General features: G+C 36.4%; 1 long non-coding RNA gene across 1 annotated transcript in view; it reads right to left on the reverse strand.

Moving 5' to 3' along the window:
* Positions 1 to 690: 690 nt before the first annotated feature.
* Positions 691 to 17,771, reverse strand: part of LOC135968019 (uncharacterized) — a 50,186-nt gene continuing 33,105 nt past the window's right edge. Inside the window, exons 2-4 of the long non-coding RNA XR_010582445.2 lie at positions 10,639 to 10,682; positions 1,639 to 1,734; positions 691 to 799 (exon numbers count right to left, since the gene is read on the reverse strand). This is a non-coding gene — a long non-coding RNA (uncharacterized lncRNA). The remainder of the gene's footprint in view (positions 800 to 1,638; positions 1,735 to 10,638; positions 10,683 to 17,771) is intronic.

The raw sequence follows: 17,771 nt of genomic DNA on the forward strand, positions 1-17,771 counted from the left end.
TTACAGAGAAATAGACAGATTTCCTCTCTGTAGAAGCACAAGGTTATTTACACAGCAACTGTAGTTTGTGTGGTAACATTGGAGACATTACTTGGTGCTACTATATCACCCAAGAAGGCACCTTAGAAGAAGCACTCTGGGCGTCAATGACAGTGAAGAAGTAGCTGACGGGTAGTAGAAAGTGAGCAGCACCTGGAGTCATACCAAAAAATTACTAATTATTGGCAATTAACTTAGCATCATAATGTCAAAAAATCACCCCGTAAAAGGAGAATATCCATACCTCACTCAAAGTATTATAGTAAAAATTAAATAGAACAAATATGCCAGTGCTCTATTTGTGAAACATTCATTAGAGATTGTGCTCTGCTGAAAATTGTAAATATCTGTATACTTCATAAGAGTTGTTGTCAATGACTATTATGAGAACAGTAAGCTGATTAACATGACAAAGTTGACATTTTGCTATCTAGAAGATAAAAATTCTGATTGTGTGAACTCAAAAAAAAATTAACTCAAACAAAAACACAGAAAACCCCCAAATTAAAAAAAAAATTAATAAAACCCTTGAGGTCATAGGGAGACAATTTTTCAAAAATTGTGCTTTTCATGACAGATCTCATTTTTAGGGAAAAAAAAAAACAAGTAGTTTTCAAAATAAATAAGCTTTTGTTTTTGTAGACTATGGGCTTAATTGGCTTACCATTTCACAGGCTGTACAGGTAGCATGGCTGAGGAGGCCTCAGGAAACTTTCAATCATGGCGGAAGGCAAAATGAAGGCAGTACATCTTCACATGGCTGGAGCAGGAGAGAAAGAGGGGGAGGTGCTACACACTTCTATGAACTTATCACTAATTTGTAATTTTCTTAAAATGTTGAATGTATAACGGTGATGTAGGTGTCTTCATTATTTCATTAAAATTGCCATTTTCCCCGGGTGCCGTGGCTCACGCCTGTAATCCCAGAACTTTGGCCGGCCAAGGTGGGCAGATCACCTGAGGTCAGAAGTTTGAGACTAGCCTGGCCAACATGATAAAAGTCATTCTCTACGAAAACTACAGAAAAAAAACCTTAGCCAGGCATGGTGGTGGGCGCCTGTAATCCCACAGCTACTCAGGAGGTTAAGGCAGGAGCATCGCTTTAACACCGAGGTGGAGGTTGCAGTGAGCTGAGAATGTGCCACTGCGCTCCAGCCTGGGTGACAAGAGGGAGGGTCAGAATCAAAACAAAGACAAACGAAAATATTGCCATTGTCTTTATCTGTGATTTACATGAAATTTTCCAATTCTGTTTTCTAATGAGTCACATGTTTAAATGAAGTATGTTTAAAAATTCATTATATTTGTACAAACCATGTTATATGTTTTCTAAAGTCAGGACTTGTATTTAATTGATAAATAAGCATAAAATTTGAAAATTTTAACAATTAGAATTTAGAACAGGATTGTCTATGACATTGCAAGAAAATTTCGTCTTCCTAATGCCCAGATAATAATTCTCCTACTATTTTTACTAACAACCTTTTCATTCTTCCAATCACACAGGTTTTGAAACCTGTATTAGTTCATTCTCACACTGCTATAAAGACATACCTGAGACTGGGAAATTTATAAAGAAAAGAAGCTTAATTCACTTACCGTTTCACAGGCTGTACAGGTAGCATGACTGGGGAGGCCTCAGGAAACTTTCAATCATGGCGGAAGGCAAAGGGAAGGCAGTACATCTTCACATGGCTGGAGCAGGAAAGAAAGAGGGGGAGGTGCTACACACTTGTAAACAACCAGGTCTTGTGAGAACTCACCCACTATCATGAGAACAGAAAGGGGAAAATCTGCCCTCATGATCCATTTACCCCCCACCAGGCCCCTCCTCCAACACTGGGGATTACAAGGGAATATGGATTTGGGTGGGGACACAAATCCAAACCATATCAAAGCCTCATCTAAGATTCTATCCCACTGCCTCTTCCCTTCTGTATTATCAGGGATCACACCCTTTTGATTCTGCATTCAACCAACATTTACTATTGTAGAAACTGAGGCCCTCGGATGTCATTATGACACAGTTTTTAGGAAGAGATAGTATCATGTTTGAGGATTCTTCTCCATTCTGACCAGTGAGGTCTGGTCTCCGTATCTCTAATCCAGACTGTTCATAGTCTTTATCTGTCTACTCTGGTCTATTCCACATGTCATTACCAAAGTATCATCCTAAAGTGCATGTATGGTCATAGTCAAACATTATGAAAGGACTCCCCCCATTTACTAAATAAATCCGTGTGTGTAAGCATAGAATTCAAAGACTTCCATGCCCTGGTCTCAGTATACCTCTGCAATTCTTATTTTATCTTTTTCATAATATATCTTTATCCTTTGTGCGACCTGACAACTTGACATTGCATATACTTTCCTGAGTATGTCTGAGATACTATTCCCTTCACATGAAATGCTCTTCTACTTCACATTGAGCTGTCAAAATGCTACCAGACTTTAGGGTAAGCTCAGAGTCTTATTTGAGTTCCCAATTATATTCTCACATTTCCTTGGAACTTTTTGTCACACTTTTGTATATCTCTCACTGCAATTAATAACTTCTGTTTTTAATTGTATTTACATGTGCCCCTGTTGTATTCTATTATCTGGCAACTCAAAAAGAATTAAAGTCCTGAGTATTTTAATGTTCCATTCATTCACACTATGCACATAGCTATAAGTTTCTTCATCAACTTTTCAACAGTATTTCTTTTCCTTCAAATTAGTTCTACCAAGTCTTAGGTTAGATTGCCTTCTTTCCTCGCCTTTCTTTGTGTATTTGTAATATATTGCACATTGAAACAGAAATGAGCACAGCTCAGAAATCATTCTATAAGAAATGCTGCTTATCCACTCTGTGTCTGAAGAATACATCTTTAAAAAGAAAACAGAAATAATATGTAATAGCATACTCAGTTATGGGATGCATTTCAGATGGGAATTGGGCAACAAACAAATGTTTGCATAGAGTTTAAACTGAAAAATCGTAACTGCAAATGAGAAATAGGTCATGATCAATATCAATAACAGAAGTTCATACATACTTTTTTTTTTTTTTTTTTGAGATGAAGTCTTGCTTTGTCACCAGGCTGCAGTGCAGTGGCACGATCTCGGCTCACTGCAACATCTGCCTCCTGGGTTCAAGTGATTCTCGTGCCTCAGCCTCCTGAGTAGCTGGGATTACAGGCATGCACCACCACACCCAGCTAATTTTTGTGTTTTTAGTAGAGAGGTGGTTTCACCATGTTGGCCAGGATGGTCTCGATTTCCTGACCTCATGATCTGCCACCTTGGCCTCCCAAAGTGCTGGTATTGGGATTACAGGCATGAGCCACTGTGCTCGGCCCATATGTACGTTTTAAGACTGTACTAAGAAAGTTCAGAAAACTTCAGCCTACAGAAGATATTATAGCTAGACAGACAGGTAAGTGTGGGAAGACACTGATCATGGCTTGAGCCTTAAAGGAGATTGGCAGAGATCCCAGGACACCGCAGCTTCACCCTGCCTGCTTACTACCTCATGTGCACAAACCGAAGCATGTCAATACCTTTGACGATTTCAAATATTAATTTAAGTATAAGTATGTACATCAATTACAAATAATTGATAGCCATCACTGAGAGTAGGTTTGAGGGTAATTTTCACTCTCCACTTTTCAGGGCATCAGAGAAAGTGATTACTAGGAATAACTTAGGGAAATCTCTGACCTGGTACTCATCAAGATTTTCTTCTCCTGTCTTTGAATATGTATGATGTGCAGGTCCCATTCTGTGCCTCTCATCAGTCTACAATTCACACTAATTTGTAGCAAATCTCGTGTGAGTGCAGAGAATTCACACATCTTCTCTCTGTGTTTAACATAAGTCAGACTCAAAAAAAGCTTCTCATTAATCTATGATTCATAAGAGTTGGTTCTATGCCTGATTACTTATGCAAAACTCCATGAAAATACAGGAAATGATTCCTTTGACCCAAAAAGTAGTGTGTGTGTGAGGGGATGGGGAGATTACATGATTAGAAGAGTTTCATATATTAAGATTTTGTTGAAAAACAACTTTTATTCTGGATGCCACCTGGGAAAATATCCCTCATGTGACTAAAAGTCCTTTATCCTATGGCTATAGTCTGTGACTCATGAATAAATGAGTAAATGCAGAAGATGCAGTTGTGGATTAAATTGTCTGTTTGCTACCTCTTGGTCTTTTGCTCTCTGTTCCAGCAGGCTAACTTAGGATAATGTGTGACTAACTGTTCTATGTGTTGATACAGCCCCTTCAAGTACCCATGCCTGCATGAGAACAATCCTTTTCTTTGTAACTGCTATATGCAACTGCAACTTTCGGATGGTAGCGATACATGTGGACAGCAAAGATGAAAAGAACTTCACTCAATAGTGTTTCTCATTACTTTGAAAAATGTCAGCCATGTTCAGCATGCAAGAAGGAACAATGAAGAATGTTAACATGCTCAGCACGGGAAACCAAGTCATAGCTTTACATCTTCACTTGATTATTTCCAACATTATTTTACACCCTTCTGATCAAAGACTCTCAATTATCTCAATTTTTCAGATCATTTTTGGCACTGGAATATCCTTAGACAAGTTCTTGGAACAGTACATTGTCCTATTCTTTATTAGTTTGACCTACTACCTTTCTTATATTAAGCTCCTCACAAATGGACTACAGAGTAAGAAAATAAAGGTTTTCTACCAATCCTCATTAGCTGCTGATATTAGATGTCAGTTAACTGTGTGCTTCCTTAAGTATGTTTTTGGGAGTCATAAACAGAACCTCTGTATTAAACATATTTTTACATTGCAACTGATTCTTGGCATTTATGTCATTCATGTTGTTTTTCTCAACATTTATATCATTTAATCAGTCAGAAAAAAAGTAGTGGGTGGTTAATAAGTTATTTACAGGAAAAGTGAGGCATATAAGAATTAATGAAAGACACTTAACTGACATTACCAAAGAGAATCTGACAAAACTTAAACACTCAAATAGTTTTAACAGTCATCAACTTCATACAATGTTATACTTTATCATTCAATAATTGTAATTAATTTTGTACTTTTTAATGTTTAAAACTTTCTAGTGGAAACTTTAACCAAGAAATTTGAGGCCATATTTCCTCTCGTGCTACTTATTTTTAGAAATATATTTTGTGCAATAAATCTGACAGCTTCAGTAGCAGTTGGCTAAAAAGACCGTATAATTTATCATCCAAACCGGACACTATTGAGAGTGTAAGGGGATACCATTAATATTAGGTTGGGATAACCAGTGTAAAATCAAATTTTCCCAGGAAAGCCACAACTATGGACATCCTACAGTTATGCCAACTAAGCAGACGTAGGGAAAGATCAGATTTCTTCTCTTCTTTGAAGATATTTTTTATTGTCTTTTTCTCTCTGCCTTTGACTTCTTACAGAGGAAAAAGCCATAAGAAAAGAAAGAAACAGAACAAGGTTTAGAGACTAAGTACAGTCTTAATGATATTTTAGTCAATGACAGACCACATCACATATACAACTGTGGTCGCCTATGATGATAATGGACCTAAAAAATTTCCTGGGTTAGTGATGTCATGGTTGTCAGAATATCATAGTGTGTCATATTACTCATGTGTTTGTGGTGATGCTGGTGTAAACAAACCTACTGTGCTGCCAGTCACATAAAATTGTAGCACATATAATTTTATACAGTACGTAATACTTGATAATGATAATAAACCATTATGTTACTGGTTTATGCATTTACTATACTACACTTACTATTTTAGAGTGTAATCCTTCTACTTATTAAAAAAAAAAAAACTAACTGTGAAAGAGGCTCAGGCAGGTCCTTCAGGAGGTATCAGAAGGAGGCATTGTTATCATAGGAGATGACGGTTCCATGTGTGTCATTGTCTCTGAAGACCTTCCAGTGGGCCAAGATGCAGCTCTGGAAGACAATGATATTGATGATCCTGACCCTATGTAGGCTTAGGCAAATGTATGTGTTTGTGTCTTTATTTTTAACAAAAACATTTAAAAAGTAAAAAAATGGAAATTAAAAAAAGTTTAAATAGATAAAAGCTCATAGTATAAGGCTATGAAGAACACATTTGAACAGCTGCACAATGTATGCTAAATGTTATTACAAAAAAAGTCAAAAAGTAAAGAAATTTAAAAGTTTATAAAGTAAAATAGTCACAGCAAGCTTAGCTTATTATTAAAGAAAAATTATTGTTTTTATAAATTTAGTGGTGGCCTAAGTGTATAGTGTTTTTAAAGCCTACCGTAGTGTATAGTAATGTCCTAGGCCTTCATATTCACTCACCACTCACTCATTCACTGACTCACCCAGAACAACACCCAGTTCTGCAAGCTCCATTCATGGTAAGTGCCCCATATATGTGCACTATTTTTTATCTAGTACACTGTGTTTTTATTGTAACTTTTCTATGTTTGGCTATGTATAGATAGTACAAATGTCATTGTGTTACAAATGTCCACAGTATTCAGTACATTTACATGATATAGGTTTGTAACCTAGGAACAGTAGGCTATACCATAGAGCCTAGGTGTGTAGTAGGTGACATCCTTTAAGTTTGTGTAAGAAGAGTCTATGATGTTCGCACAACTACGAAATCACCTAAAGATGCATTTCTCAGAACACATCACCATTGATAAGTGAAGCATGACAGTAATTTAGATTCAACTTTGGGCTCTTCCAGATAGTAGCTGTAATGATATTTCTCATGTTATCTCTGTTTTCATCTCTATTTTGAACTACAGTGTTTTGGCCATATGGTCATGTACTGAAATCATTTAATATACTAAACTCTAATCCAATTGAGCAGAGCTGTACAATACATTAGCCATTAGCTACATGTGCCTTTTTTTTTTAGCCTGTGGCTTTTAAAATGTAAATTTGGAATAATTAGTATTAAAAAAAAAACATAAAATTCAGTGGCTCAGTCACTCTAGGTACATGTAAGTGTTGAATAGCCACATGTAGCTAATGGTGACTACAGTAGAATACAGATTAGATTTCCATCATTGCAAAATGTTCTTTTGGACAACACTTGGAGGGTCAAAAACCTCATTATTTCTTGCTTAGACACTTTCAAATCTTCCTAAAATGTCAATGTACATTCACTTTGGCATTCTTGAATCTGTTCTCCATTCAGCAGCCAGAGTGATTCTCTCCAAAGGCAAACTTTGCCAGTTTGTTTACCTATTTAAAACCATTTAATGGTGTCCTGTGGCTCCAACCCTCTCTGTATGGTCTCCCTGCTTCTTTCATCCCAACGTTATTAAACTATGCTTGCTCCTGCTTTCTGTTTCCAGCCACCTTCATCTTGTTATTCCCCTTGCATTTGCCAGGCTTCCTTCCTCCATGGGTTCTTTGACTGTATCATTTTCACTGCCTTGAATGCCCTTTCTGTTATTCATCGCATATGTCCTCCTACAGATCAGTTCAAGTGTCACTTCCCAGGGGAGTCTCCCCAAGCTTCTCTGAAAGATTAAATCTTCCATGAAACTCTAAAACACCATATAATTTCCCTACAAATGGCAAACACATTTTTATTTGTTTGTGTATCTTCCTGCCTAATACGTCTCAAGTAAGCTTTGGGAGAACAGAAACTATTTCATTTAACTTTTTTTTTCCCTCAAAATCTGTCTTTGTGGCAGACAAGTAGTGATAATAAATGAGTGAATGTTTGTTTTTCATTACATTTGAATTTCTATCACAGTGGCTTCTGCAGAACTGGCATTCATGGAACAAAAGAACGAGTCCAATTCTTGAGTAGGCTCTAGCAGTATCACTATAAAAAGCTATAGCACCCGATAACAGAAGCGAAATTTGTGAGAACACTGGGATCAATCTCCAGAGGTCATCGATCCCACCCCCTGCCCCAGTGACTCATGTTGTTTCTCTTTTATTTCAGCTAGAATCCATTAATAGAATAATTATATATGTAAATGTAAAATGGAAATCTGAGTTCCAGCTTCAATAATTTTAATAATTAATAAAATAATCAATTATTAACTCACACTGCTTGCTGTAGGAAGGTTGTGAGATGTCCATCTTTTGAGATTTAAATACAGTTCAGTCCAGAAGAACAAGTCCTTTCTTTGTTTTTTTAATTCTGCTACCAAAAGAGATTTTTGTTTGTTTGTTTTCCCTTAGGGCTTCTGTCAGGCCAGCATTTTAATATGCTTGACATTTTTGACTTTTCAGTAAATGTTTAAAACAAATTATAAATTAAATTTAGATGATGAATGGTGTTCAGTTTTATATTTATATATTTTAGTTACAAGTGACTTTAAAAATGTTTTTCAGCAGGATTTCAAAGATCAGCTTACTGACTCATCAATGTGTTTTATGTCAAATAGTACTGGACAACAAGCTGTATTCATCAAATAGTAAAATTCTACCAAAGAATAAAATAACATGACAAATATTTTTTTAAAAATACCCATCCATATCGTCTTTAGAAAGAAGACATATTAAACTACAAAATTAACATTAATATAATTAGAGCAAGTGACTACTACTTAGAGTTGCACTATTGAAGGTTTTCATCAAACATTATATATTCTCTCCTAAATGTTTACTTGTTTACTAATATTTTCAATTAAAAAAACCCTTTTTATTTTGAAATACATACTCAAAATCCTTGAATACATGTGCTTGGTAATGAGATTCCTTTCTTATAACTATGTTGCTTTCTCTCTTTCGTTTTTTTTCTTTTGCGGTTCCACTGCCTCCTTATTAACACTTTTACGTTTGATATGAGTAAATAAGAAAAAGCTCTCCTTTGTTTCTCTCTTTAGTGTCATCAGCAGCTATTGTCACATTAAGAGTTCTTCTGAGCCTTCCAAGATGCATAATAATGATAATGATAATAACTTCCATTTATTGAAAACTTACAAAGCACTTTGTGTACTCTTTCACAAAAACACTGAGACATATATCATTAATATACCTTTTAAAAGAGGCAACTGAGCCTCATAGAGATTAAGCAGCTTCAAATTAAGCAGCTAACTCACAGTCATATTTATGGTAAAGGACAGAGCCAAGATCTGGATCTAGATAATCTTTATTCCAGTTCTATACTCAGATACTACGTTATCCTGAGCCCAATAAACCTACTGAGTCGCACCCTGGTTTGGTAAAGGCAATGCAGTCTCTACACTGCATCTGTTTTCATTTACGCTTAAGATATGTTAGCATATAACTACTATTGATAAATTTTAATAGGCCACTCTCCTGAGACTTTTTAAGTGATGAGTCTGCAAAGAACACTTCGGGAAAGGTCTCTACTTTCTGATCTCTGTGCAATAGCAGTGAAGTTCACCCGGTATGGAAGGGTCGGATGTTTGAAAACTAAACACTGTATGTTCTCACTCACAGGTGGGAACTGAACAATGAGAACCCTTGGACACAGGGTGGGGAACATCACACACCGGGGCCTGTCGTGGGGTGGAGGGATCAGGGAGGGGCATTAGGAGAAATACTTAATGTAAATGACGAGTTAATGGGTGCAGCAAACCAACACGGCACATGTCTACATATGTAACAAACCTGCACGTTGTGCACATGTACCCTAGAACTTAAAGTGTAATTAAAAAAAAAAAAAAAAAAAAAGAAGGGTCAGATGTCCTAGATTTGGGTCCTAGGTCTACTTCTAAACCCTTCAAAACCATGGGAGAATAGGCTGCCTCAATTATAACATCTATAAAATAAAGATAATAATTGCACTTCCTTTACAGGATCATGGTAAAGATTAAATGTAAAGTTCTTTGAAGAGTGCTAGGCACATACTTACCTAAAAAAATTTTCCTTAATAGTATTATCACGGTTGATCCTTGGAATTACAGGTACAAATCCCCTCTCATAGTTGAAAATTCATGTTTAACTTTTGAGTCCCCCAAAACTTAACTACAAAGAGCCTACTGTTGACCAGAAACCTTACCAAAAACCTAAAAAGTTGATTAACACATATTTTGCATGTTGCATGTATTGTATACTGTATTCTCACAATAAAGTAAGCTAGAAAAAAGAAAATGTTATTGAGAAAACAATAAGGAAGATAAAATATATTTACTATTCATTACATGGAAGAGGAGTATCATATGGTCATTATCCTAATTGTCTTCACTTTTAGTAGGCTGACCTTCCCCTGAAGCAGGTCATAGACCCTCATTTTAGAGTCACCCTCTTTATACCCAGAGAAAACAAGTGTCCTTATCTTTGATGACAAACAGTCATAGAGAAGAATGTGAACAAATAGGCTTTGCTAAATTTCCCTCCAGTTTATTACCATTAGATCACACTCTTTAATCGTATTTCTCCATTTCTATACATTCTTCATCAAACGTAGCATAAAAGCCTATACATTTAATCATTTCTTCAGGTCATAATGTTCTTGTGAAGACTCCCTTGTCACATAAAACTTATATTAAAGAAATGTGTATCTTTTTTTCTTATTAATCTTAAATAATTATAATTTTCTTATTTGTTTGGTCTACCACCCTTAATCAGTATGGCAATTGCGTAAATCATATGGCAATTCTCAAAAAGACAGAACGTCCACTTTGTACTCACCAAGAGCCTTCAGAGAAATGCTGACTTAGTTCATTCATGGCAAACTGCATTAAAAACAAACAAATGGCAACAAAAAATAAATTTTATTTTTGACTATGTAAATAAAAATAAATTTTATATTTGGACCCCACCTCCAAATTAAAACAGGACTGAAAAAGCTTCTCACATTTTGCTCGTGACTAATCTCTCCCAAAGTCCTCCTTTTACTTGTAGAATGATAGACCGCTGAAGTTCAATGGAATCTCAGAAATAATCATAAGGAACTTAGTATTTTCTGCAGGAAGGACAGTGACCCAATGACATTAACTGCCTTTGCTTCTATCCTTACATCTATGCATTTTTACTTAAAAAAAAAGCATTCTTCCTGAGGCTAATGTTGTCTATTTTTGTCTTTCCTGTCTGAAATGTTCTTCAGGAAGAAACAAAGAACAAAAGTGTTTTAGTAAAACTTTCTTATTTACAGCCCATAAAGCCAGTCTTCTTTCACTAATACATCTTTCTGTTTAGATTCATTCTTGAGTATATTTCTTTTCCACAGGTGCCTGAGGACACACTTTTAACCTCTGGGCTTCTGATCTCAAATCAGCAATGTTGTTTCCTGTGTTTGCCATCGCCCCTCACCTCCACTTCTTTATTTGTGCTTTTGGGGAAGTTCTTTTATTTTAGATAGAGTGCCTTTTTTTCTTTTTTCTGCTCACCCTTTGTTAATGTCTGCATCCAAATAGCCGGTATTAAAATGTCTATCTTTGCAGAATGCATTAAACATTATGATATTTTGCACTTTGACCCACTTTGCCCATTCACTACTCCTTTAAACCATCTCTGCACATCCAGTCTGATGCTTAAGGGGTCTCAAGATTCACAACGACATCTTGTGCTTCTTAGGCACCCTACTTATTTACAACATGCTTTCAGCATGTCCATATAAAATAGGGAAATAGCTCACTCCAGAGCTGCTTCTCATAATTTAGCTTCACCTTTATGCCCACCTGTCTATCTTCAGTAGACATCTATTTTTTTTTTTCCCCTTTTGGCCTCTCTCCTGGCCATGGGTCTCTAAATGAAATACATATCCTGGCTCAGCTGCCACCATCCTAGTTGTAAAAAAATCACACATCTGCTAGTTAGTCTCTCTCTGTTGGCCTTTTGCAAAGAAAGACTTCGCAGAAAATGGGTTTTCTAATAGACATGTGCCATGTTTATTTTAAGTAACAGTTTTTTAAAAAATGCCTTCTGATTACATTCTCTTAGCAAATCATATGCTACTCTATTTCTAAAGTTTTCTAAAAGACTATATGAAATAATAAAATAATGATTTTAATGTGTAAGTCATTTGATACAAGTTAGTAATCAGGAAGACTAAAAATTATTTCAATTGATTGTGATTTAAACAACATTGAGGTGAACAGAAATTCTAACATTTATTTTGTAACAGAGGATACAGGGACGTTCTCTATATTTTGTTAAGGAGGCAGTGACCACACAGCTAACAAGTTGTGGAGCAAAGATTAGTATCCTGATGTTCTGACTCTCGACCACACAAGACCCGCTCACATCGCAAGGCTAAAAGGTGCACAGATGCAACATAAGGTGCTTGCATTGTCTCCTCCATATTCTGCTAAAAGGGCACCAGAACTGGGTAACAGGAGCGCCTTTGATGTACTCACTGCACTAATCCTTAAATCTCACTATACATTTGCACATGCTCCTAATGCAGGTCTTGACAGACGAAAGGAAATATTTTAGATGGGCTTTGAAGTGTAAACAAGAGTTTACTTGGTATTAACACAAATAAAAAATAATATTCCAGGCAGAAGTTATAGGAAGTACGAAGTTATCACCAGAAGGGGCATTATAAAGCAACATGCTTGCATTTCCAAATCCAATATCCATAAGCAAAGTAGAATTCTATATTAAAACGGAAACTCAATCACTAACTTCTGAAAGTGCACATGGCATAATAGCATAGCTATAGAAAGATCCCATCTCTAGATTCCTCTTATGGATTATTGGGAAATTGCACAGCCAGAAGCATGAATAAATAATTTTCAAGTGCTACTTTCAGTATTTTGTCTGGGAAATATAAAAATCAATCATATTAGAATATACAAAATTCCCAATTTTAGAAAGCTTTATAAACTTTATGAACATAAATAATGTCACCAGATACTTACCATAATCCTATGAAATATATTGCTAGGATTATTTACTTTGAGATTCAGACACAGTGAAAGTTGAGGTTTGAGGCTGCAGTGGTGCAATCTCGGCTCACTGCAACCTCTGCCTCCTGGGTTCAAGCGATTCTCCTGCCTCAGCCTCTCTAGTAGCTGGGACTACAGACGCCCGCCACCACACCCGGCAAATTTTTGTATTTTTAGTAGAGATGGGATTTCACAATGTTGGCCAGGGTGGTCTCAATCTCTTGACCTTGTGATCTGCCCACCTCAGCCTCCCAAAGTACTGGGATTAAAGGTGTGAGCCGCTGTACCCTGCCCCAATTGTTTTCTTAAGATCATGTAAATAATTCCTCCTATAACTGGACCTACAAAATAGGTGTTTGGATCCCTCCTCCACTGTTGTAAAAAATCAGCCAGTTTGTAACATTTCTTGAATGTAAAAATTGTTGGAGGTAAGAGATAAACAAAAGAAACCCATTAAAAGAAACCAGCTCTGGCAGAACTGTAAAGATTATTACTGTTTTCCCTAACCCAGGATTATTTATTTTTATGCACACTAGCATTTGTGGGCACTCTTTTTTGGCATTTCGGTTGACACTCTTCCGTTTCTTCTTTTAGAAACGTAATCTTATCAGGCCTATCCTTCAGAGCCTTAGACCTACTGCTCTTTTGCACAACCTGGTTGCCTCCTCATTAAATGCTATCTCTTGACTTCAGACCACCCAAGATATTTACTTATGCCCCACTGAAATGTACTATCTTCATTTATTTTCTTGGACCACGACTCTGTATATTATCCATGGCCCCACCTTGACAGGATGGCCCTACGTCTTGATAGCCCTAAGGAAATCAGGAATAATGCTTATTTCCCTAGCATAATTAAAAATTGTGCCACCTTCACTTTTAAATGTGTCACAGTTTTACAAAATGTATATGGTTACCCTAATCTATACTTACTTGTATTGATAAATTAATCCATGTTCTTTAGAGAGAATAGAGACAGTATCAAATTATTTTCTTGCCAATGCTCTTTCAATAGCCTGCAGTTAAGTGGGTTAGATATATTTTAATTTTGAACATTTAAAAAAATCACAAATTTCTATGTTGTTTACTTCAATGCAGGATTTTATCTTATTATAAAACAGATATTAGTAATTTTTGTCCAAGTTATATTTATATAAGCATATTTTCAAAATTAGAATGACGTCCACATTTTCAAATATAATAAAAAGTCCTTTCTCAGCTGAGACACTTCCTTCACTTGTCTTCTGAGAAATAGCACTCTTTTTGCTTTTTATTTGCTTTACTGTCCAAAACTTCTCAGGATTTTTGGTGGACATTTTTCCTATTTCTATTGAAATATTTGGTTGGGTGCCCCAGGAAGCAATCCTTGGAGTATTTTCTGTGTCTGCATAATCTCCCAACATAATCTCATTCAATACTATGATTATAGAAACTTTATGCCAATAACTCCACCTTAATTTCAAATTTTTAGAACCAGTTGCTACAACATCTCAATTTTCATTCATAAATTTATGTATTCTCTCACACAACAAACATGGTTTTTTTGTTTGTTTGTTTTTGTTTTTGTTTTTTTTTTTTTTTGCCTGCTAATAATTCTCAGGCACTGTTCTATGTGCTGTAACAATAATCAAGACAGAATCCTTGCTTTCATGGAGATTTCATTCTGGGAAACTAATAGGGATCTAAGATATGCCCAAAAACAGAACCCCTGATTCCCCAAACATTCTCACACACGCAAACATACACATGTACACACACATACACAAGTACATGTACAGGCATTCATAGACACAAACCTGCATCTTCCCCAACAGTCCTCCATCTGAGGATATAACTCCACAATTCATCAAATGGCTCAGGCAAAAATATTGGATTCATTCCAGACTCCTTTGGTTATACCCCAAATCCTGTCAGCTTCGTATTTAAAATACATTCTGAATCTCAGCAGTTCTCATAGCATCCATTTTCACCATTCTAGACCAAGCTTGGAATTTTGCAATAGCCTCCTTATTCTCCTCCTTGCTTCCACTGGACGTGCTATCATTTATTCTCCAGACATGCTAGAATTATATTATTAAACACAATCCAAATCCTTTCCAATCCCTTCAATAGTTTTCTATAACAGCTGTAATAAAATATGAATCCTTTCCCATGTCAATAGCACTGTGTGAGTCACCATGGCCTCATAACATCTTCTACTATTCATGACCTTTCTTACACCTCTCCAGCTACTCTGCCCTCCTGGCTGTTCCTTGAACATAAAAAATACACTCCTTGTGGCCAATGCATTAATTCCTCCTTGGTCTCAAATGCTCATCCCCCAGATATTTGCATGGCTCACCACTTAATTCAGGTTACTGCAGGTATTACTTCCAGAGAAAGGCCTTCATGGATTTTCTGACCTAAAACAGCTTCTTACTCGCCTATACCACCTCAATCTATTATCATGCTTTGTTTAGACTTTGTTCCTAAACTATTATAAATATACATCTATATTTTTTGTATTGATTTTCTGACACTCTACTGGGATATCGCTGTCATAGTAGAAGAAACTTTAGTGCTAACTGCCGTCTCTCAAGCTCCGGAAAAGTGTTTGTCGTACAAACTGAGGTCAACTAAGATCTGATAAACACATAAATGAATTTATTAAGGCAATCATAACGATCTCTGCCTCGCAGGACTTTACAAAGAGTTGACTCTGGCATGAAATAAAATCCCAAGCTCAATGATGGACAAACATGCACTAACAATTATAAAGTATCTTCCAAGGCTTTTTTTCTTGACTTAAGTGACAAAGAAGAGCAGTTTTGTGGTGTGGAAGATACATAAAATCACTTTTTTTTTAATTTTTATGTTTTTGAGACTGAGTCTTGCTCTATTGCCCAGGCTGGAGTGCAGTGGCGCAATCTCAGCTCACTGCAACCTCCGCCTCCCGGGTTCAAGCAATTCTCCTGCCTCAGCCTCTCGAGTAGCTGGGATTACAAGCGGGCACCACCATGCCCAGCTATTTTTTGTATTTTTTAGTAGAGACGGAGTTTCACTATGTTGGCCGAGCTGGTCTTGAACTCCTGACCTCAAGTGATCTGCCCGCCTCGACCTCCCAAAGTGCTGGGATTACAGGCGTGAACCACCGTGCCCAGCCAAAGTCACATTTCCATTTCAAATTATATAATCTAAGTTACTTGATCTCTACCTTTATTTCCTCTAAAGTTTTACTGACCTTGTAGAGCCATTGTGAGAAATACATGACATAATACAACTTAAATTCCTAGAATTTTGGTTGGCACATTGTAAATGTGTACTACATTTGTTTATTTGTTTTCATTCTTTTTTTTTTCTCATTCACTTATTGTAATATTTAGTGGGTGATATACCACATTTTTCTATATTCCTCTTCCCTGCTGATCTTGAGTGACATTTAGTCAATGAAGCAGAATATTTAAAAGATAGATCATATCACTAACTCAAATACCACGTGATTGTTTTGTGTGAAGAAATAATATCTAGGCACTATACTAATCCTGTGGAAGATGGGCACAGTATGGCTTTCATTTTAAATGGCCTACAATCCTTTTGCCCCTAGTAGAAATGAGATAATGCTAGGTGAGCTGTTTAATACTCAGTGAATCTCCGATGAATCAAATTATATTAATCATGGTATTTTTCTGCCTCCAGACACACTAACAGATGCCAGGAGGCTCACCATATGAGATTTTTGGCTTTATTCTCTTATTAATCTCTTCTTAGTCTTTTTGTCATTTCCCCCTCCTCACCTTTTAGCTTTGCAGGTCTGAAATTGCAAGTTCAGCTGCTTTGGAACAGGTGGAATACTGGTAGTTTTATGGAACATGTGGCTAATGGGGTCCTTATACGTGGGATGTTTGATGTGTCTAAAAGAGAGATTGCTGTTGCTTTTCCTACAGCTGCTTCGCTTCTCCCTTTAACTTCAGATAGGAGGAAGAAACAGGGAGTAATAACAAATTATTTTATCCTCTTCATCTTGAATAGCAAGATTTTATAACTGAACTCTCCCATCCCATCTGGAAAGAAAAAAAAATTTTTAAAAACCTGATGAAATCAGTTGAGTATTTTAATCACATAAGAGATGTAATTTTCAGTCAGAATTTCCATAACCTAGTATCATCATTTGGAACTAAGCCATCATTTATTTCTACTGCTAATACAGCAATAATTGTGGTGATAATGGTAAAAAATTAAAGAGAAGTCATGAATCCAACAGGGACTTCAAAACTGGATGAAGTCCTGTTGAATCTTCTTAGTCATCTCCTCCATCCCCTCCTGGAAGAGCCACTATAGCCATCACAGCCTTATCTTTCATTGTTTCTTTGCAACCAAAGGGCTAGAAAACAGTGTGACATCTCCAGCAAGGATCACTTTAGCGAAAGTTACAGGAATTTTTAAGGCCTAACGTTAGTGCTTCAAGGTGCCAAGATTCTGAATGGATTTGCCTTCAGTGATATGACATCACAGTGACAAACTGAAATGAGTCAGTTTTGCTAGGTTTGGTTTACCACACCAATAGCTCCTCACAGAATAAGATTATATCTTTTATTTCTGTACCTTGAATATCTCGGTTGTCATCTCTAAGAGTTTACTGAATGAAAATTAGATGGACATTCTAACAGATGCAGGGAGGCTCACCGCATGAGAGACCACCATCTTCTCTGCCCTGGCTCTGCCTCTGATGTAATCTTAAGATCAGTTCACTCTTCAAGTCTTTGCTATGAACCTAGTTCAGGCCTTTAATCATCTCTCACCTGGATTACTCCCCGACTTGATAACTCAGGATTATCCCCTCTGTTTTGATCATGTATCCGTTTTTAATCCCTGTGCCCTTTTCTGTACTGCAAACAAAATTATGTTTCTAACATGAAAATTTGATCAGGACACTTTCCACTTAAAACTGACCAA

Source organism: Macaca fascicularis, chromosome 17, assembly GCF_037993035.2.
Source record: "Macaca fascicularis isolate 582-1 chromosome 17, T2T-MFA8v1.1".
Taxonomy (NCBI): domain Eukaryota; kingdom Metazoa; phylum Chordata; class Mammalia; order Primates; family Cercopithecidae; genus Macaca; species Macaca fascicularis.